The sequence below is a fragment of the Manis javanica genome, chromosome 2 (assembly GCF_040802235.1).
Source record: "Manis javanica isolate MJ-LG chromosome 2, MJ_LKY, whole genome shotgun sequence".
Lineage (NCBI taxonomy): Eukaryota > Metazoa > Chordata > Mammalia > Pholidota > Manidae > Manis > Manis javanica.
The window spans coordinates 74,357,248-74,378,976 of NC_133157.1; the positions used below are offsets into that span (position 1 = coordinate 74,357,248).

The 21,729-nt window shown below is 41.0% G+C and overlaps 1 protein-coding gene and 1 long non-coding RNA gene across 3 annotated transcripts in view; one reads left to right on the top strand and one right to left on the bottom strand.

The window, feature by feature from the left end:
* Positions 1-21,297, top strand: part of LOC140847708 (uncharacterized) — a 60,805-nt gene extending 39,508 nt beyond the window's left edge. The window contains exon 3 of the long non-coding RNA XR_012127763.1: positions 1-21,297. This exon is cut by the window's left edge and continues 14,043 nt beyond it. This is a non-coding gene — a long non-coding RNA (uncharacterized lncRNA).
* Positions 1-21,729, bottom strand: part of LOC108397041 (guanine nucleotide-binding protein G(q) subunit alpha) — a 275,802-nt gene that overhangs the window by 116,552 nt on the left and 137,521 nt on the right. The gene's annotated exons all lie outside the window — the stretch shown is intronic.

Consider the following 21,729-nt stretch of genomic DNA (forward strand, 5'->3'; position numbering starts at 1 on the left):
TACAGCAGATATCAGAAAGGAAGGGTGGGAAGTATAATTTCCAGGGAGAGGAAAATGGTTTAAAAAATGGAGTTCCTTGAGAATACTGCTAAGGTGGGGTGCTTACAATTCTGTATTTGATGAACTTTTTGTTTTTAGATGGGGAATGAAGTGAGAAGGGAGATAAAGATTTCACCCAACTGGATGGAAATGACTATGAACTAGTCTTTTGTCAGGAAAGATGCCCGTTTAGGTCCTCCACAACATAGGTTGTGTGTTTTGTGCCTGTGCAAAGGCATACACAGTGGGGTCAACCTGGGGCCTGAAATCCAGGTGGCATTCTGCTTCCCAAGCTGTGGGCCTTGTTCAGCTGGGAGGAAACACTTTTCTGTAACTGGACGCCTGTTTTCATTTGCACAGAGGCCGTACATGTGCTGAGTCATAAAGATGTAAAGATTTACCCATTTGTATATGTAAAGATTCACCCATTTCAGCTTCTAGCCCATCCAGCCCATGTCATTGTACATATTAGGCCAAGCAGTCATGCTGGATGTCCTGAATTTCAGTACCAGCTATGCAGCGAATTACCTGAATCAGGTAAGTGGTTTTTTGCTTTATTTTCTCCAGCTGGAGCAATGGGAACAGCCCCACCTGCCCATCTCCTCAGGGCCGTTGGGAAGCCACCACCAAAAGTCTAGTTCTGTTTCTTTCTTTAACGTGTCCAGAAACATCCTCCACAGAGCCTTCCCATGTATTAACATCAGGGCCTCCTCGTTTGAGGTCAAAGTAAATGAAAGAATAACGATGATAAATTCAGGGATGTGCTAAGTGGCAAAGGACCACAGGCCCCTATTAGCAGGGCCACTTAAATTTCCCAAGCAAATACCTTTCCATGTGTCTGAATTCCAACCACCCTCACAGATCTACAGGTTGTTTCACTCGAGTCTGATGGTACAACTCTCTTAACAAACAGCTCTATTGCTGGCATCTCTGAGGCAGCAAATCAAACCCCAGGTTGGCTTGTTTCTCCCAACAGACTGCTGGGGCCCAGGTTCCTGGCCAACAGCACACAGGCTGGCAGCTCGATGCCTCTTCCAGAGCTGGCCTGGCCAGAGTGACACTGGAACAATTGGTCTCATTTGCATTCAGAGGTGGCAGTTAGTGTGGTGGGCACAAGGGAGCTAAGCCTTCCCCCTTCTCAGGGCTGCGGCTCTGGCCTATTGTCAGAGCCAATGTCTGCATCATAAGATGCACTGGGATGGCTTCTGACCCGTTTAAGACAGCCTGGAGAGGCACCAGGGAGGAAAGGCTGGCAAGGACTTCTTTGTTGGGGGGCAAAAAAAAAGGAAAGAACAACGGTAACAGTAAAAATCCAGCCCAAAACCACAGATAAATATTCAGCAGCAAAGGCAATGATATATTAAAGAACACACCATTCCAGATATTAAATAAAGGAAAAAAGGACAAATGTTTCATTGAGAAGTGCCTCAGAGCATGGCATGAAGAAGAATGTGTGGTGACAGCAACCCAGCCCCACGGAAGAAAATTTGAGCTCAGTGACAACATCCTCAGCAGGCTTTATTAGGTGCTCGTACCAAATGCATCACTCAACATGCTGTGAACAAGGACGTATGAGTCACAGGACAGCACCCCTGACTTGAGCCAAGAGCACAGACATCACTTATTGAACAGTACAAGATGAATGATGACTCCTAAGGGCTTTCCAGAAAGGAACATAGTATCTCATTGCAAAGATGGGTTAATTAGCACATGACTCTCAAAACAAGCATCCTAAAACTATTTAAAAAACAGAATTATGTAGAAATAATGAGTAGTCTTTAACTCAAGATTTTATATGCTTCATGGTGTGCCAGTACTCCTAAGCTACAGGCACATCTTTGATATTGGGATGGGGTTGGGAATTCAATTAGTAGCCGGTGGAATCTAAAAATAAAACCTTGGTTTAATCCTGACCCCATGGGTTCCTTACCTACCAGTTCTTTCTGTTTCCTCCCCCAGCCACACTGAATTACCAACCTGCCCCCATGCCCCTTAGCTCCCCGCCCACTGTAATTTACCTTCCACCTCCACCACTCCATTGAAATTGTGCTGGTCAACCAAATCCAATGGGCCCCTTTCAGGGCTTCTCATCCTCATCTTCTCTGAAGTATTTGCTAATACTGACACTCTATCTAAAATTGTATAATTCTGTGATTTTCTGATACTCCTTTCTCCTTTTTCCAGGTAATACCAGCAGCACCTTATTTTTCGAGCTAAGCTTTTCACCTGTGTCCCAGGTCAGTACTTTCCAAAGGTCTGCTAGACACTCTACCTGATATCCCACAGGCATGTTCCACACCAACATGTCCCAAATACACACCTCATTACTTCTCCCTTGACCCCCTTCCACTAAGCTGGCCTTCCTCCTGTTTATCTGTCAGAGTTAACAGTGCCCCACGCACCTAGTGACCTCAGCCAGAAACTTTGTGGGACACTCCTTGCCTCTCCCTGCCTCCTGAAGACCCACTCCCAAATAGTCCCCAAGTATTACTCCATCTACTCCTTACCCATCTCTCAAGTTGTTTCCCTTCTCTCCATCTCCACTGCCTTGGGTCTGGACTTCACTCTAACTCTGACTACACTAACAACTTCTAAATTCATCTTCCTGCATTTAGGAAGCTTTCTTCCAAATCCATTCTCCACACTGCCATCAGATGATTTCTCTTGAGCACAAACCCAGTCACATCACTCACCACCTAAATCCCCCAATGACTCCCTACTCTCTACAACACTCAGCATTTCTGCTCTGCACCCCATAGAACTTCCTGGTCTCCCCCCTCCCACTCTGTGCCTTTCATCTCAACCCAGTGGATCTCTTTTATGGTATGGCACATGGTAATTATCTGGTATGCTTATTCATACCACACAGTTGCCCTCTTGAGGTTCTTTGTCTTGGATGCCGATGGTTCAAGCTTAAAAACTGCTACTTGTCCTTCACGACCCAACTCAAACGCCTGCTTCTCCCTGAAGCTTTTCCCTAGCCTCTCCACATCCGCACCTAGGCGGTCACTCCTCCCTCCACTCCCACAGCCAATGTGTCCCTCCAGCCCCGTCTGCCTCACACAGGGTCGAGAGTGCCCTGGGAACAGAGACCACTGCTTTTCTTTTTTCCCTTCTTCAGAGCCTAACAGAAGTGCTCAGCACCTTGTAAATGATCAGTAAATGTTTACTAGGAAAAAAAATAGAAGGTTTCATTCTTTTCTGGACCTTCATAGGTATGTGTAATTTTATATCCCTTCTTCCCAGGCAAACCTTTTTGGGATTGTATACATACATACTTATTTCACCCAACAAGAACATTTCTGAGATGTGGAAAGAACAGCACAATTGTATGGCTTGCCTAGAATCTGAAAGGCAATGATTTAGAAACTCGGGTTTTCATATAAAAGACCTGTTTTTTCCTCTATGATTGATATAAAGTACCTGTGATAAACCTCCCTCAAAAGAGGGCACCTTGCTGGTAGAACATACCTCTTCCCAGCCCCAAAATTTCAAACATTCAATGACAACTCTTCTGATATGTATCGTTACCTGGGGACTCTGGATATTTTTGTGTGGGGAGCGAAGATTTGGGGTTCGTTAGAAAGTATACAGAACTTACGCTCTGAGGTTATTCTTATCCTTACAGAGATCACTGGAAAGTACCTGTATTCAGTGGGACAGGCAGATGCCATCAAGCCAGTCTTAACACCATCATCTATCTGACTGTTCTACATTTGTATTGACCTCTAAGCTTTCATCATGAGCCTCTGCTCTAGCGATGTGTCCCTGTGTGGCCCCTCCTATCAGTCTCCAACTTGATAATCCCCCCTTCCAGTCCTGTCCCACCTGGGAGTTATTACAAATGCTGACAGCAGCATACAGTGGGAAGCTGCTCTGCCTGCTCTAATCTCTGCCCTACTTCTGCTTGCTACAGAGACGCCCTTGCTCCCCACTCCATGCAGTGCGCACCCTGACACCAACTGAGCTGACATCTCCCCTTCAATGTATTGTTCCAAAGGAAGGTTATTTTTTTTGGCCTAAGAGCCTTTCTCCTCAGCTCTGGGTGAAAATCAGCAAAGATTTCTGCTCTTATCAACTGAGTGCTTAAGTAAACAGAGCAGGTGCCAGAGTCAATAGGATATGGAATATGAGATTTTTGTTGAAGATTATGTGTAATGCCCTGACACAGAATTAGGAGTTCACTCTTTGTGGAAAAAAAAGCACACAAGGGGACAGAGCCAGAGCCTCAAAAAAGAGGCAGGTAATGTGCCTTCTCCGCAGTGGTCAGGTAATGCCCACGCTTCCGTGTAATTGGATGGAGTTCCTCCTCTTGCTGGAAGAATGCTCCTGCTTTTCCACATGGACGAGAAAACTCCGTTCCGCACTGCGCTCATTTCAGTAGCTTCCCAGTGTCTGCTGTGCCACCTCACCTCTCCACCCACCAGGACAGCGCCTCCTTTGCCTGGACTCAGGGCTCAAAGGCACATACGCTTTGTCAGAGACATGAAGAAAGGGGATGGAATGTAACTGTGCAGCGCCAGAAGGGCATGGCATGGTTTGCCAACCCGCTTTGCCCTGCCGAGGCCCAGAAGCCCAAGCCTGCCCAGGCTGTGCTGCTCCTGGCCCTCACTGCCTCCACAACCAGCATGACTCAAATCCAGTCCTTCGCTGCAACGTGAAATTACACCCTCTTGCCGAGTACACACACATCAGCTCTGGGAAGCACTGCCACTCACCTGAGGTTATAGAAGACTCCTCACACCTTGCTCTTTGCTCACACTTCTCCTTCGTCCTTCAAAGCATTATACCTTTGGCAGGCTACTCAGCTACCTCCATATTTGACAAGGAAACCTCACAGTTTTATATTTGCCACTGCCTTGTATTTACAATTATACTTTCTCTAAGGAGATAAAAGGACTTGACACTCATCCCTGACTAGTTCTTTGACAGCAAGGCAGAAGCGATTTCACCTTGATTTTACAAGAGGGAAAGTGAGACAACGGCTGAAGAATGTACACCCTGGCAGGCAGTGACGAGGCCTTCTTGAAGTGCATACCTTTACACATACTCAAGACATGAAAAAGACTTTCCAGTAGGCCACATATTTTCCCTAATCTCTTCCTATAAACACTGATGGACAAGACAAAAGTGTGTAAGAATTGTTAATAGTCAAACTGTGCCAATAGGAAGAAAATTTTAGAATACACTGCATGTCACTTCCCTGCCTCACAGTCTTTCCACCCAGAAAAACAAAGAAAATTTATCTGTAGCCATTAAAAGTCAGACCTGAGCCACAGTTCCATCACTGTGTGTCTCTTCGAGAGTATTGCAAACTTCTTAGTTCCTCATCTGAAAATGGGGATAGGAAAAGTTATCTCAAAGGGATATTGAGTTACATGAAATGATGTACATAAACAGCATTAACAGGAACTTGCACAAGGCAAATGGTTAAAAAGTTAGGTATTATTATTATGTATATTACTGGATGAACAGCAGATCCTGATCTCAGAACTGTGCACACCACATTTTATTTTCAAAACCATTTACTGTGAAAGCTAGCCATGGAAACCGTTCTCTTGACCAAGAACGTGACAGTCCCTCTGACGGTACAGATGGATAGGCAGAGCCATACTAATTCTAGATTTTATATCAAGTCCTGAGAAATCCTGATCAATTGGTGGTTTGAAAAAATAAACCCATGATTTGCACAACTATGAGTCACACACACGGACATGCTGAGTATAATACAGAACAGCAGCGGCTACTCCTGAGGGTCCTATTACTCCATTAAATTTCAATTTAGGATCTTTGTGAAATTACGACACAAAAACCAAAGGCACTATTTTCATTAGAAAAAAGCAATTATCTTATATCCACCCTGTCCCATTTCTAAGAATCTTTCCACTATTATATAAACCACCTAAATGAATTATGGAACACCTCCAGGCAAGAGGACAGAGCTCGCTGAAATCTGTTGATATGATAATGTTATAGGAAAAACTGAGTTAGGGGTTCAAACTGTTTTTGAACCTCAATTGGAAGAATCTCTGATTTTCACTTTGCAACCCAGAGACATGTGAACAGAGCCACTATTCCACATGAGTCGCATGTCTCCCTTACATCCTGTATATTTTTATGACTCTAAACTACAGACCCATAAGTACACACTATAGGGGATTGTTGAGTTAGCGTCTGGAAAAGTATACAGTTTTGTTCATTTTTTAAATCACTTTTTAGCCCAGAGAGGAATGTATTTAAAAGGCTATTACGGATGCAAAATGGTTAAAGAACAGTGTCTCAGAAGAAATAAGAACTGATCAACTTCGAGGTTAGACATAATGCAATTGATAGCTCCCACCTGCTTCTTCAGAATTTTAAGTCACATCAGTTTCAGTGCTTGCTATGGAAATTGTCAGGAAATGTTCAATAGAAACAAACTCAGGAAGATTCACCCTGTGGCCAGACTGAACATAGGTTCAGCACCAGTGATATGCGTGCTTGGGGAGTCATCTGCTCCTTCACTGCTTCAGGTCTGCTTTGTTCTTGCTTACTCTTTCTTTTTAAATGGCCCCGAAGTGAGAAACAAATCAGCAAGAAAGAAAAACGTCCTATTTTCTCTGCCCTGGACTGCCCTATTAATTCATGAACGAATATCTGGATGCCTTTTAAGGAAGAGAGGCCAAAGCAGGCCTTTTCCCTCTCTGTATACATTAATTCAGTGCAATCATAAAAGTTCTGCTGGAATGGTACCCACAATGCAACCTACAGCAGCAAAGGTATAGATGCTGTAATTTACAGGTTGGCATGGTATATAGGATTATGGAACCAATTCTGCTCTTCTATTAAGGGAGTATAATTATAATATGTACGATTTGCTCACCTGGAAGTTCAATATTTTGTGTAGACGAGTTTAATTGGGAAAAAAAAACCCTGTATTTTCAAAGAACAAATTAGTCTTTATGAAAGATGACACTTCAAAAACTAGGAAAAGTGTGTGAGAAAGCTCTCCAAATAGCTTATTGGTTACAGCCTCTGTCTCAGAAATGACTTCAACGACATGATATTAAAGTACCATTGCACCCTTGTCTCACTGCAAAGCAACTGCACAGACTTATATCCTAAGAATGGTCAGATGTATGTTAGTAAAGAAATTTAACTGAAAACATAAATGCAAATATCAAAGGGGAACACAGAGAGATAATGACAGTTGGATTAATGAGGATTGGGGGGAAGGGGACTAGGATTAAAAAAGCAAGATTAGAGAGAATACAAATAACTTAAAAGCATACAGAACCTTGTTAAAGACTAATGAACAGTTCCTCTTTTGTAAAAAGTCCCCTTTCCTAAAAAATAAAAATGAATAAAAGAAAACAGAAGAGTCTGTGTCTTGTTGGCTAGACATGTAAACTATGTTTTAAATCATAGCCCCCAAGGAATGGTTTTCCAGGCTTCTATTTTGATGATGGTTGGTATACCTACAAAACTAGCTCATTATCTTACCTTTTTTTCCCTCTGTTAGCTGAAATGAAATATATTTTGTATACACACATAGAACATGTCTATCATTGGCAAACAAATCTCATAATTAAACATGCAAAAACAAATATGATTACCCCCACAACAAGAAAACAGTGCCATCACTGGTAATGTTAATCTATTAAAACTCTCAAGGGCAAAGGTGCTGAGTTTTAATTTCCTAGTGAAAATCAGTCTACTATCTACCAACAAAAATGGAATAAAAGGAACTCCAAAGAGAAGTCCTCTGCTGTTTGACATAAATGTCATGACTGGCTTTGAGAACTAAAAAGGAGGTAAATAAATCTAATGCAACTATTGATATTTTATGACTGCATTAAGTAAAGAAAAATATTTAATTCAGTTCTTATATTTATACTGAGAAGGAGAAAATAACACAAGTATAGCTCAATTTTGGCATAGGGCTTGGTTCATGCATTTTGCTTACCAAATATTTGGTGAATGAATAAATAACCTAATTATGATTTATATTTGCTTTATATTTTGGTATGAGTAGTGCCAGCTTCTCAATGAAAGGCATTTCTGGGCCCACACAAGTATATTCATTCTGTGGTATGGACAGAGGCTATGATTTCCAGGCACAGTTTACCCTATTGTATACCTCCAACTCAGCAGGAACTGAAGAGGTGTCAAGGTTTTTAGTCTTGTGACGTCAGACTCAGTTTCTCCTTATGGAAGCCAAGTGCAATAGCCCAGAGCGAGGAAGATGAGCATTTTAGATTCAAGTGACTGGTATGTTGCATATAGAAAGAACTGGAGAATATCTCTATATGAAGGAAGGATATATATGTGTGTGTGTGTATGTAAGCATGTAAAGTATTACTAACAAGTAATTAAGTGGATTAACTCCATCTTTTAACAAACTGGGGACTAGGATTTTTTTCCGGTGTAAGTGAATAATACCAGTATATTCCATACAAGAAGTAATTTACTATTGTCAGCATGTAATTATCTAAGTGTCGATTTTCCTGATGGAGAACACCTTAAGGAGGCTGGCTAGACCTTATCCTGGATTTACTTAGATGATAATCGTAAAATCACTTCAGAAATATGAATTAAACTCTTTCAACATGGTTATGGCAGAGAAGGGGAAGGACAAAAGAAAGATTAGCAAAATAAGATGACTTCTTTAAAATTATTTTTATGATATATACTCAGTACTTTCTAAGTGGTCTGCTCAGCAGGCAATTAAAAATAATTCCTGAAATAGTCAGGATGTGTATCAATTAAGCTTTGTTAGTTTTTCATTATTTTATCTTGACTAATAACATGACATAAGAAAGGGGATTTAAACATGACCTCTTACCAGCAGTTCTTTAAAATATCTGCTTAATTGAAAGGGAATTTTGTGAAGAGGATGGAAATATTCCTGGAATCAAGAGGTGTTAGGACCATCTGGATCCACACCTCTTCTAAATTCTTTCTGTTGCTAAGTCCTCCCCAGTCCATCATCTTGGAAAACCAAGAGCTGACCTTCTTGGTAATATGATCACCACCACTTCTAAAACCACAGAAAGGCCGCGAAGTTAAGCAGGGCAGCTAGGCAAGGCAAGAGAATGAAATTCAGACCCATGAGGTTCAAGCGGAATGGGAAATCCGAACATGGAGTTGGCTGAGTATCTTCATCCCTGCTGGCATTAGCATCCCGCTACCTCAGGCAGGCCCCTTTCTTTACCAAACATGGAATTCTGTGTTGTGAAATTCAGTTACTTTCAACAGGCATCTAGAACTTGACCTACTTTTTTTAGCTTTGGGAGATTACTGGTGTACAGTTCCCTGAAATACCATTTCCAACAGTTATCACACTTCTTATCTAGCTCTTTGCTGAACCTGCAGGCATCCAGATTCTATGTAGAGGACACTGTATTCCATGCCAGAAGACAAGGAATTTCCATGCCCAAATTCCTATGAAAGTTAATGCCTGTTAATAATAAAAGGAAAGACCTTTATATTCTTTTTAAAAGGCCATCTATTTTCTGCTGTTTAACTTAATGAAAAAACAATTTATAGGTAAAGCATGTTGAAAAGGCAACAGTCTCTTTTTTTCCCTCCTTTTGAATTCAGGTCACATTTTTCACATAGCATTAGGCTTCTTTTTATTTCCTGACAAATTCCCCCAAAGCTTTTTTAAACAGAGCTGTCAGCTCTGTTTGTTCCAGTCTCTGATTTACAAAGAGCCCATAGATGAGAGCAAGGACCAAGTCAGAAAGTTACAAGCATTTCCATTACAATCCTGCTTTTGAACCTGGTAGCAGGAATCCACGCTTCGTACTTCCCAGAGCCATACTCTCTGATCACCCCAGTTCTGTTATGTGGCATGTGAAGGGGTGTCTAGGACCTTGGGGGAGGGGATGTTTTCAACCGTGAGTCTGTCATGGGATTCAGTCCTCAGACCTGACAATAAAGCGGGTTCTGTGTTTCATCCTCCAGTGCTGAGATTCTCATTCCACAGACAGGGAGGCTGGACCACGTAACCTGGGAGAGCTTTCCAACCCAGCATGTGGCCTGATCTGCTTGACATCCACAGCCCTAAGCCCACAGTAATGGGACAGTCAAAGAGGTGGGGTGTTCTGCTGCTGAAGATCCGGTGCCCCTCAGCTCTGGCAGTGACTGCCTCTGCCTTCTCCCTACCAGCATACCCCAGGCTGGTGTCTTTGCTCCACACCATCCTCTCATCTCCCTCCCTCAATCTTGTCTCCGTGGGCAGTGACACACCTCTTTCAGAGGTCTCCAAAGGCCTGCTGAGGCCTCTGACGTGCTGACACCCTTGGCTACCTCTTCCTTCTCGAAATTACTGGCTGGTTCATTGCCACCCCCTCTAGCCAGGCCTCCTCCTCTCTGGCCACTTCCTCTCCTCTTGCTGACCCCTGTATGTGATTGTTCCCCCAGAATTCTATGTCAAGCCCACGGTTTTCCACTCCACCCTTGGCCATCCTGGCCACTCCCTGGGCTGCTGCTATCAATGCACCAGCTAAGGCCACTCGCCCATCTCTAAAGTACTTTTTCTTCAAAGCTCCTGAATCTTCTCTGCAAAGGCCCACGGGGCCTTTTTCCTCCTCCAACCTAGCGAGGGATGTGAGTGACTCAAGCCGATGAAGTCCTTCCTTTGGCCTCCTCCTGATCTTCCCATTTCTGTTACTATCTTTCCATCTCTACACTTGGGTCCCACAGCACCCACTATAAATCGCCGCTTCCTGGACAGTTCTGGCTCCTCTGCACCAACCACTGCAGCAGAGTTCTGCCTGTTCTTCCCCAGGATGGTCTCTCTGGGGGGACATCCCTAGTTTCCTATCACCTGTGTGAGTGCCCACACCTGCTTAAATGCCAACACCTTTTTTCCAGTCCCCTTTGGACACAGGACCCTCTTTTTGCCATTACTACTCTGCAGCACGATTATGATACTTCACACACTACTGATGAATGACAACAAAAATGAAATGCAAAAACAAAGAGCTAATTAAGGTATAAACTTAATCTATTCAGGAGCATTATCCTATGCATTCCTTTACTGGGTCTGCCTTGCTGTTACTACAGAAGAAATAATGATATACTCCATAATTTCATTACATCAATCCCAAATCTGACCCATTGATCCGTTGACTACACTATGCATAATACAAAGCATATCCAGTTTATTAATCCACTAATAGGAAATATGGTTTAAAAGTTTAAAAAGTACCCCCATTTGTGTAATTTGGAACTTTTGCTTTAAAGGTAAAGAAACAATGGCTGCTTTTCACTTTAAAGATATCAACTCTCAGCCCTGGCAACCATAAATTCAAGAGTTTTAAAAAGAACTGAAGTTCAAGAAAATTAGCTCCATTCGGGATATTCGTGTATCTATAGATTTGGACAGACTGCATGAATGCACTTCTTCAGTGGAAGGCAAGACTTTAAAATGATATTGTACGTATGCCGTTAGGCTGGTACCAGCCCAACAGAGTGCAATGAACAGTGAGGCCAACCGTGTCGGAGGAACCAACGTGGCAGCTATTCTTGGTCTTAAAAGGCTGAAGCTCTCACTGGCCTCAGCAAGCCACTTGTGAGCTAGCAAAATTATAACTTTTTATGCTGGATTTATTAAAGTATGCAGTGATTTAAAAAAAATATTTAACTGCTTGAGCAAAGAAAAAAAAGAATCCCTAAATAAATGCACAGACAGACACATATAATGTATCCTCTATATTATAAGAAGGCCAGGAAAGGAATGATTACGCTAAATGTGGTTTCACATAGAAAATTTTCAAAGGAGGCTACTTCCTATTCTTCCACAGTTAACAGAAGCCATAAAATATTCCTAGGCTGAGATTTCATATCAAAGTTGCCCTGGAGCAGAATTGGTATTTTTCAGTAGCACAGCCTACACTCCCTGGCCCATCTGTAGGCTGCTGAGGGAGGGTTAACCTGGGTTACTGGTGGGGTAGGCAGGGAAGGGATCTTTGTTTGTATCTGGTTTCCAAGCATTCTCTCAGTCCTGGCATTCAGACAGCCCATCTTCTGACTGGTTTCCCTGCATGTGGGAGGTGACTCACATAGACTATTACCAGTGCCGCTGATAGCCTGGAGAGGCAGAGATTATAATCCTGGATTTACAGGTGAGGAAATGAAGTCTGCAAGAAGGTGAGTAATATGCCCAAGGTTGGGGAGGCTGTTTGCCTCTAAAGACTACCCTTTCCACTGCCAGAGGTTCTTAATGGAGGCTGACTGCCCCTCGAGGGTATTTTGGTTGTTACGATGGGATGTTAGCATTGAGTGGGTGGGACTGTGCGTGTTAAATGGCCTTGACACATTGGATGGTCGTTAAATGGCCTTGACACATTGGATGGTCCTCACCCAAGGAAGAATCGTCCTGACCCACACGCACAGTGGCCCCTTGAAGTCACTGCACTGTGACGCTTCTGGAGTTTGCAGGAGAGAATCCACCTTGAGAGGCCTCACCCAGTAACAGCTGGGGTGGCATGGGGTGGCAGGGAACTCCCACTAAAACTGGTGTCCGAGTGAACGAATGTGCACCTTTTCTTGATTAACAGCATGTAGCTAACACAAGGTGTAAGCATGTAAAGATTCTACTACATACTTGAAGATAAAAGAGTAGTATATACTGGCTGGAACATGAAACTAAATAATACAGCTTCTCCTATCCTAGTTTCTAGCCTTGATGGCACCTCATTAGCACTGGCTGCTCAAGAAACTACACCAAGACAGAGTCCTGGAAGTGAAGGGCTGGAATGCCTATAGTTCCTGTGCAGGACAGCTTCAATTTGCCCCTCTGGTCCCCCTTCTCCCTGCTCCCATGCTCCCTGTGTAGACTACACTGCCGTAGCAGCGTCCCTGTGCCCTCTGGCTTCCAGTGGGTTCAACCAATGGGCAAACTGGAAGACATAGCACTGATTACCCCAGCTCCTTAGGTGCGAGGTAACCTGAGACTAGATGTATTCCCAATTTAGGTTCAAGGTTCCGTTGAGGGTAACATACTATCACTAGTAAACAACAAATGAGGGTATGAGGGTAAATAAAGCATCACTTGCTCTCTGTGGTAGGCAGCATAATGGCCCCAAAAGATACCCATGTCCTACTCCTCAGAACCAGTGATTGTCACCTTATAAGACAAAAGAAAATTAAGGTTGCAAATGAAATTAAGATTGTTAATCAGCTGGCCTTAAAATAGGAATATTATCCTGGATTATCCGGATGGGCTCAATGTAATCACAACGGTCCTTACAAGTGGAAGAGGTCAGAGTGATGCCACATGAGGACCTGACTACAACTCCTGGCTGTGAAGATGGAGGAAGGTGACTACAAGCCAAGGAAAGCAGGAGACCTGCAGAAACTGGAAAATGCAAGAAAATAGATTCTTCCTTAAGTGTCCAGACAGGAAAGCAGTCCTGTCAACACCTTGATTTGACCCATAAAACCCATTTCAGACTTCTGACCTCCGGAAGTCTTGTGCTGTTTTAAGCCACTCAGTTTGTGGTACTTTGTTATAGCAGCAAAAGGAAGACTAACACAACTCTTTTAGGTTCTGGTAACTATTCATTCTCCTCTCAGGCCCAGATCACTGAATCTCCTTGGTGGTTCCCCTCCATAACTTTGCAGGCACCCTCTTTATAAAACAAAACAACCTTGCTCTACCCATTCTGATTGTACCTGTGTTAGAACCCAGAATCATATACTCTCACCATATCATTTGGCTTCTTCCTGCTAAAAGAAAATTAATCCTTTTCTACTCTTAGTTTTAAAAGGTGCCAAATTTATTAAAGCCTAGGACTCCTCTACATTTGTCACTACCCTGTTACTTTATTGCTCTTCCCTCAAAAAACAGCTCACTTTGCTATTATACAATTTCTTCTCTACCCGAAAGGCCACTGGGCCAGCCATCAAGTTAAGAGTCAGTATCGTCAATTCACAATGATGACACGTGGCACACCCTTTTTCAGAATATCATCTCAAGAGACTGCATATAATTTATAATATTATGAGCATCAGAGTCTTTCTCTCATTCTCATCTCTGCATTTTTGTGAAATCACTGAAATGACACAGTAAGAAAACTATTTGTTTCCTATACCTGTAACCTGAAACTTCAAGAATTTTCTGGCTATGTTACATATCAACCTTGGTTAGAAAAATGTTATTTCAGGAGAACCTAATTAGACATTGTTAATACCAAAGAGCAAAGTCCTTGGAGCTGCAGGTGTAAAAAGCAGTGTTACCAACCACGTAAAACACTGAACATTGGGAAGAGGTGGCTGAGTGGTCAGTTGTGACAAGATCACTTTTAATCCACACTCCAGCTCTCATATTCTATGAGTCTGTGAAATACTGAGTTAGAAAGAGCTATAAAATGATAATGAAGAGTTAGGTAAGGATGATGATAAGTAGATTTGGCAATGCTCATTAATTCATTCATTTGGTGACTAGTTTTTGAGGATAACTGTGTGCCAGGTATGATTTCAGATGCTAGCAATAAAATGATTAAGATACCTATCCTTACCCTTGAAAAACTTACTGTTTTAAAGAGGAATAGATGTTAAATCGTTAAAGTTGCTATACTGCAAGTTCACATGAGGTTCAATAGCGTTTGAAATATTCCCAGAGGGAGAGAGAATAGCCACCAGTTGATGAATTCTGCTTTACAATAATTATTTACCATAATCAGGTAAAACAACGTTGGGTTAGAAACAAAATCAAAATAAACCAGACCATCACTGTCAAAATGGTTAGTTGTGATGTCTTGTCAATCTTTACTGATGGCCATGCCTGAGCAAATTACCAGGTGTATGTAATACCATATGAATGGATAAAAAACTTGATCAGGTCTTCTCTAGAACTTTTACACAATAACTTTGTAGTTGCATAGGGCCATGAGTTATAAAAGGAATATAATAAAAACTGAGTAGTTTTTAAAAAGTAAATAAAGCATCACTATTTTGAGTTAAAAATAAATAAAAGCTTAGACATTAATGATATAAATTAGTCAATATTTTGTCTAAAATTAAAATAAAAACTTTAAAAATGGCAGCATATATATAGTTGTCTTTTTTCTTAAAAGGTAGTAGTGGCCCAGAATTTTATTATTTTCTAAAGTTAATTAAAACACTGTCTTTAAAGAAATATACTCATGCTTTGCATCTTAAACTAAGAATTAAAAGATGTCCTCTATATTATATTTTAAAACAGGTGCTTGAGCTTAAAAAATGTGCCAGTTGAAAACAGAACTTTTTTGGTAAGCCAGAGTGTATTCTGAGCATCCTTTCTAGATCTCTCACCTGTGTAGACATAAACTTTTATTGGCATCACCATACTCCATTTCAAATGAGCTCAAAACCTCATTTGTTGGTTTAATTATTCATTTGTATTCCCTCAACTACACTGAAAATTCCACATCTGCCAGCACCAAGATTCCAAAATATTCCTTGTAACACAAATACTGTTTTCCTTTTCTAACTACTTCCAATTTTTGTTACTTTGCTCCTTGTAAGCCATTTAAAATCCTCTTTAGATCAAGGCCAAGTATAAACAAAGGACCCCTGATAAGGTCCATAAATATGCCCTTGATATGGTAGGTTCTTACTAAAGCATTAATTGACAGACTGATATAAAATGTTGCAATCCAATCATACATTAAGAGTACATATTCACCTAGAACAAAGCCCAAAGTGTGCAAATGGAGAAAAGCCAAGCAGGAGAGCAACCCTGGGCTAAAACCATGGTGCAAATCCATCTCCAGGTGGCCTTTCTTTGTGAATGGGATGACAAGTGACAATTAGGTGTGGAAGCAGCGCCATGTAAAAGTATGCACTCGGGAAAATAATTCTGATTCTAAACTGTAGTCCTTTCTATGTGTGAAAACTGTAGGCCTTTGAGAAGTGGCTCATCCAATGCATTCTTCAACACAGTATTATGGAAGATGACTAGAGACAGGTCTAAAAAAACATGCAGGAATAAATAAAGCCGTTCAACGGTCACATCATCAGTAAGCCCCTTTTGAAGGACTCAAGTAGTCTATGGGCACAAGTCACTTATCAACCTGGACTATAACTGAGCTTTGCAATGTAAATCTGGAAATCTACCAGGCCCCAAGCATAAATATCAGCCCTCTCAGAGTCAGTTTTTCTTGAGGGTAGTCAACAGTTGGGTGTTACCCACACTCTGACCTCTTCTTGTCACAGATGTAATGAGAAGCATCAGCAGGTATTATGATACACATTTGTCTTTGTAACTATGTATCATAGTACATCCCATATGAATATACAATACCTATGTATATTAGTAATAAAAACAGTAGCAAATTACTAAATCAACTCCATTTCAGGACAGTTCTTTGATTATACTTTTCAAAATAACCCATTGCATTTAAACTGAACATTTTTGATGTTCAATGCTGACATCACCTATTTTTTTCCATGTGCAGTAATGCTTTTCGAACAAAAAGTCACCCTTCATGGGAATAAATCAAACTTTATGAATTATGAAAAAGGGGACACTTAATGATTTGTGGCATAGTTTGATTAAAAGGCTTATCTTTAATAAGGAAACTGTTTATTAAGTTTCCTCCTAAGTGATGACATTTTACGAAATTAGCTTTAAATATATAATTTAACTGTTCAAGAAATATGAATGCTAACTACCAAGAGACAAGCTGGATCTACTGACTTCGTCCATACATTTCATATTATGAACAATATTATTTTCAACTGTCTCCCTACTGTCTGCCTGTCAGTATTTATTGATATAAAATTTTATTTCTAAATAAACTAATCACACATGTATTCATTCTATCATCGTTTTGACAGAAGAAGCACAAAGAATTGACATTCAGAAGAGGAAATTTAGCCATATAATTTTGTAGAACAAGCCTGATTAAATAAAGTCAGAAAATTCTATTTTCTACTCTTCGATGTTAAACCATTTTCTTTCACAGTAGGAAGAACAAAGCCCCAACCCTCAGTGCTTCAGGAGAAAACATCAGAGGAAGAACAAAATTAATAGGACATTGTTTGTCTGTTTATCACAGCATTTCATGGACATATAAAATATTTATGAAAGAAGACTGGATGTACAGAAACACAATCATTTGGGTCAAGAAGGCTAAATAATGTAATCAGCTTGTGGAGAACTTTGAATTACACCCTGTTGAGATAACTTTGTTAACCTGAAATGATAAACAACCATATTTGTTACATATAAATGTAGAGAATAGGACAGGAATGAAATCTTCTTAAATACTACTCTGATGACATCACGGCTTTGCTGAAAATTCCTAACTGCTCACAAATGGTTCTAGGATAAAATCCAAACTTCACTGTGCAGCCTGTAAATGCTCCTTAATATGGCCACTTCCTACCTGTGTAAGTTTATGAACCACTATAGCAGGGCAACGATTCACTCTCCTCTGAATGGATCCTGCTGCCCTCTCGGTGCTCAAAGCCAAGCCCTTCCTGGAAAGCCCTCCCCAAACTGTATCACTAAAGGCCTGACACAAAGTCCTCCTGTGCCCCTAGGCTCTTGTGACCACTCAAGTCACAGAGAATGCTGAAGAGATTTAGTATTTCTAATTAGAGAGATGGGAAAAAAATTATAATTTAAATATCCATCTGTATGTAGAGCTAGATGCTCTTCTAAGTAGTGTTATGATAGTAGGGACTTTATCTTGGGGGTTTATTAATCCCATGAAATTAGAAAAACACAGCTGGAACAGGATAAAGAACTGCTTTCCCTTCATCATTTGGTTCTCCTTCTCAATAACTCTTGGTGGTAATATGCTGATATGACAGCTTTTAAGACCAGGATAAAAAATGTCCTTCTGGCTCAAGAAGGCTATGAAAGCTTAATCAGTTAATGGAGAATTTTTGAAGTTTCCTCTGGGGACAGTTTAGTTGTGTGATATTGATAAACACATTTGTTACATATAAATAAGGCTAGAGGAAGCAGTTTGAAATGCCAAAAAGTCCGACACCTTTTTTAGCTTTTTACTCTCCAATGACATACGCTGTACTCAGTCATAATACCTCAAACGGTGCACTTCAAATGGGCACATTTCATCAAATGTAAATTGTACCTCAAAGCTAATTAAAACAAATGTTTAAAACTTAGTTTGGATTCTCCCTACTTTTTTATTATAGGTTATTATAGGTTATATATGATATTATTATAGGTTTTATATTATAGGTTATATTATAGGTTATTATTATTATAGGTTATATATGATAGCTAGAAAACTGGAAATTAGTTGGCAAAAGACAACTCAGTTTCTTTTTTCTGGATACCATTCTATTTTCTTAAAACACAGCCCTCTAGGTTCCACAGAAGAAAATTACAGTGCTTTAAAATGTGCTATAAAAATATCACTCTTTTCTGATCTATAAGAGAACTGCAGAATTTTACTAAGCAGACAAATGTGAAACCTATTGTTCTTTAACATCAGAAACCAGTTGCCCTAAGAGAAAAACTACTCCTATAGGACATCCTGAGATTTTCTAATTATCTGAGTAGCATTGGACTTTCCCCAGGGTGTGTGTGTATGTGTGTACACAAATGGCCATATGCAAGGGGCAGGAGTAAGAATAAAAGTTTGAACAGAACACTGCTATGTGATTATGTGCTGAAATTAAAGCTTTTTTTAGTTCCAGGTTAACAAGGAATGCATAGCAGTTCCTCCAAATCAAATAATAAGCATTTGAATGTCCAAACTTTTCTGAAGGGCAAATACTATTACTTGTTTGTCAAAGTCTTATAACTTCCTAGTACATTAGATATCACAAAACATTTCTTGAGCATCCACTCATCACTGAGCTTAGCAATTGGAACTGTGTGAAAAACAGTGCAAATGTACTGTGGTTTGGTGATGAAACCTGTACTTCAAAGAAAAACTTACAGATGGTCAAGGTTACCTGTGAAAATTCCTAAAGTCACTGTCAAATTGCCCTATATTACTAGGATTTGAGCTGTTGGAAGCTTAAAAGAAAAATAATAATAATTTTATTTTTCTTTTGTTTCCATGAGCATTTCAGTTGTTTCCCTTCCCTAGAGCAATGGAATACAGGCTTAGCTTCCGAGGGCACATATGCATAAATTGAATCTGCCACATGCTACATGTACATATGGTACAGCTCTACTATGTAAAAAACTAGTCTGGTGTGAAAAGAAGAACAGAAAATCCAAGGTGGAAACTGGCAGAAGGAAGATCTGGCTCAGAGGAAAGCAAGAGGATATTCCAGGTCATGAGAATGTTCCCACAAAGGCACTGGGGGGAGGGAGCAGCAAGCAAATTTGCTTTGCTGGAAGGAAGAATGTACTGGAAAGTACAATAGAATAAGGTTTTGTATGCCTCCCTTGGGGTCTAATCCTGAGGATGTTACAACACTCAAATACCCTGCTTGCTGAAGTGAGTGGGAGAATAGAAATGGAATTGCAGTCATGTTGGTAAGCAGATGACTGCCAGCGCAATGAAATATCTTTATCTGTTTTCATATGCAAAGTTTAACAGCTGATACGTACTTGTGGTTGGGTGCAAAAAGGAAAGAAACCTTATTATATTTATTATCCTGTTTTGAGGCTTGACTTTATCTCCAAGGAAAATAAAACTTATGTATTCTTTAGCAGGCCCAATGGCAGAAAAGCCTAAGGTATTTGCGGGGTCCCATGGTTGAAAATTGTGCACCCTTCCCTTCTCCCCTGCCTCCCCACAAAATGAAATCGTATGTAGGAATCAAATCACTAAGCTGCTCTTCTCTTACTGCACATAATGCAGTTAGGAGTTTGTTGGCAGGTGGTGGTGTTTCAGTGGCGCTTCCTGAGACTTAAGGATAAGGAAAGGGTGGGAAGGCCAAGAGGAGGGAGACGGGTTGCAAGAAATGAGGTCTGTAGGAAGACAATGAAAGGCAGCCACAAATACTGCTTCTGGGCCCTGTGGAAAAAGGGCTGCAAAATATCCAAAAGCAGCTGTATGCCTACGGATTAAATTAAGGCTATAAACAAAACATCTATTGCATTTGTGTTCACGTGTCACAACCTGGGGTGGTTCTCACTAACACATTTAAGGCCTTCCATCATTCCTTTTCTTAAGTACAGAGAATACCCAGGCTGCAATAGGCACTTCACACAGTATGTTAGGCTCAGACTTGCCTTGGGTACGTCCATAAACAAAATAAAACTTTGCTCATGGTCCCACTTCCCTTCTCTGGAACCTTCTACCTATTTTTGGCCCAGACAGATACTTGGGGCAGTGACCCAGATTCCCAGCTGCTCTTCTTTCCACTTCCTATCACCAACCCCATCTCAGTACATTTCATCTTAACCCACTATCCCAGAAATCTGTAGATAAAACTAGATACCAGGGCCTCAAAAGAAAGGACTGGTCATTTCAAGGAGTCTGGCAATAGCCTTTGGGCAGCAGGGGACTGTCCCATGTCTCTCAAAGCCCCTTGTTTGGTAACCACCATTGCTACTTACATTCAAGGTGGCTGGGTGATGCCACCAATCTAGCTACGGGTCAGTGTGATTTATTTGACCCAAAGAGATTACTGAAAACCAAATTCTCTCGTTAGGCTTGAGTAAACAGCAATAGGAGAGAATATGAGATGATTTAATTGTTGCTTCAGATAATTAATACCAATCACAACCCTCAAATCTAAAACGAAGGTCAGCTAGTTACCCTACATCCTGGAACTACTTCCATTTAAATTAGAAATTAAAATACAGCCTACGTGAATCTCTTTGGTCAAGGGCAAGGGGTTACATTCACCCACATCTTTGCCACGAGAATAAGTGTAAACATAAATATAATTTAGCTTTTCACCAGGTTCAGAAATAAGCAGTTGTACTAACTAAGGCAGGAGCCACCAGCCGGGCCAACAAGCTGTTAGGCTGAAAGCCTCAGAGTATTCACTCTAGGCAGGTCCGTCTACTTATCTGCTAATGACTATGGATTTGCTTCCCGCAAATATTTCCATGGAGCTCTCAGGAATGGGGAAATGCCTTGGAAAATGTTCACTTTCACAGATCAGCATCAAGCTGAATGCCAAAACAGAGCCTCAAAAGATGAGCTCATAAGCCAGTTACTCTTTTCCTAGTAATGAAAGGGGAAAATCACAGGAGCTGCGAGGCTGGAGGCATCACTTTACACCTAGACAATGGGAACCTCCCAAGTGAGTGACACAACGTGAAGGTCACCCTAGCAGAGTTCATGGAAGCCAAATAATACACAGTGAGAGCCTCTACCCACCTAAACCACACCACAATCAGACTATACCTAGCCTAATTCGCAATTGTTGTTGTGAGGTAGGGGTGGGAGGTTAGGGAGATATGTCTGAAATGGAGGAGAAAAAGAAGAAAGAAACCTACGTACAGAGACATACAAAATATGAGCACTTTCCCCAATCCAGTTAGCCACTTGCCATCCGCACACTCTCCTATAGTATCTACGTACCACCAGGATTATGACTCACTTCATGTTTTCAAAAGGTATTTTACACCATAGCCATAAATGAAAAACAAAAATCACATTCCATAGTACCTTCCAATAAACATCAAATTACAACTAATCATTAAAAAAAAAAATTCAACCCCTGACATGCAAAGAGGACGGGCATGGGACCCTAGGGAGCAGGGTCCCAGTGGGCACGAGCGGGCCTGGACAGCGGGGTCTGGCCTCTTCCCAGTGAACACCAGGA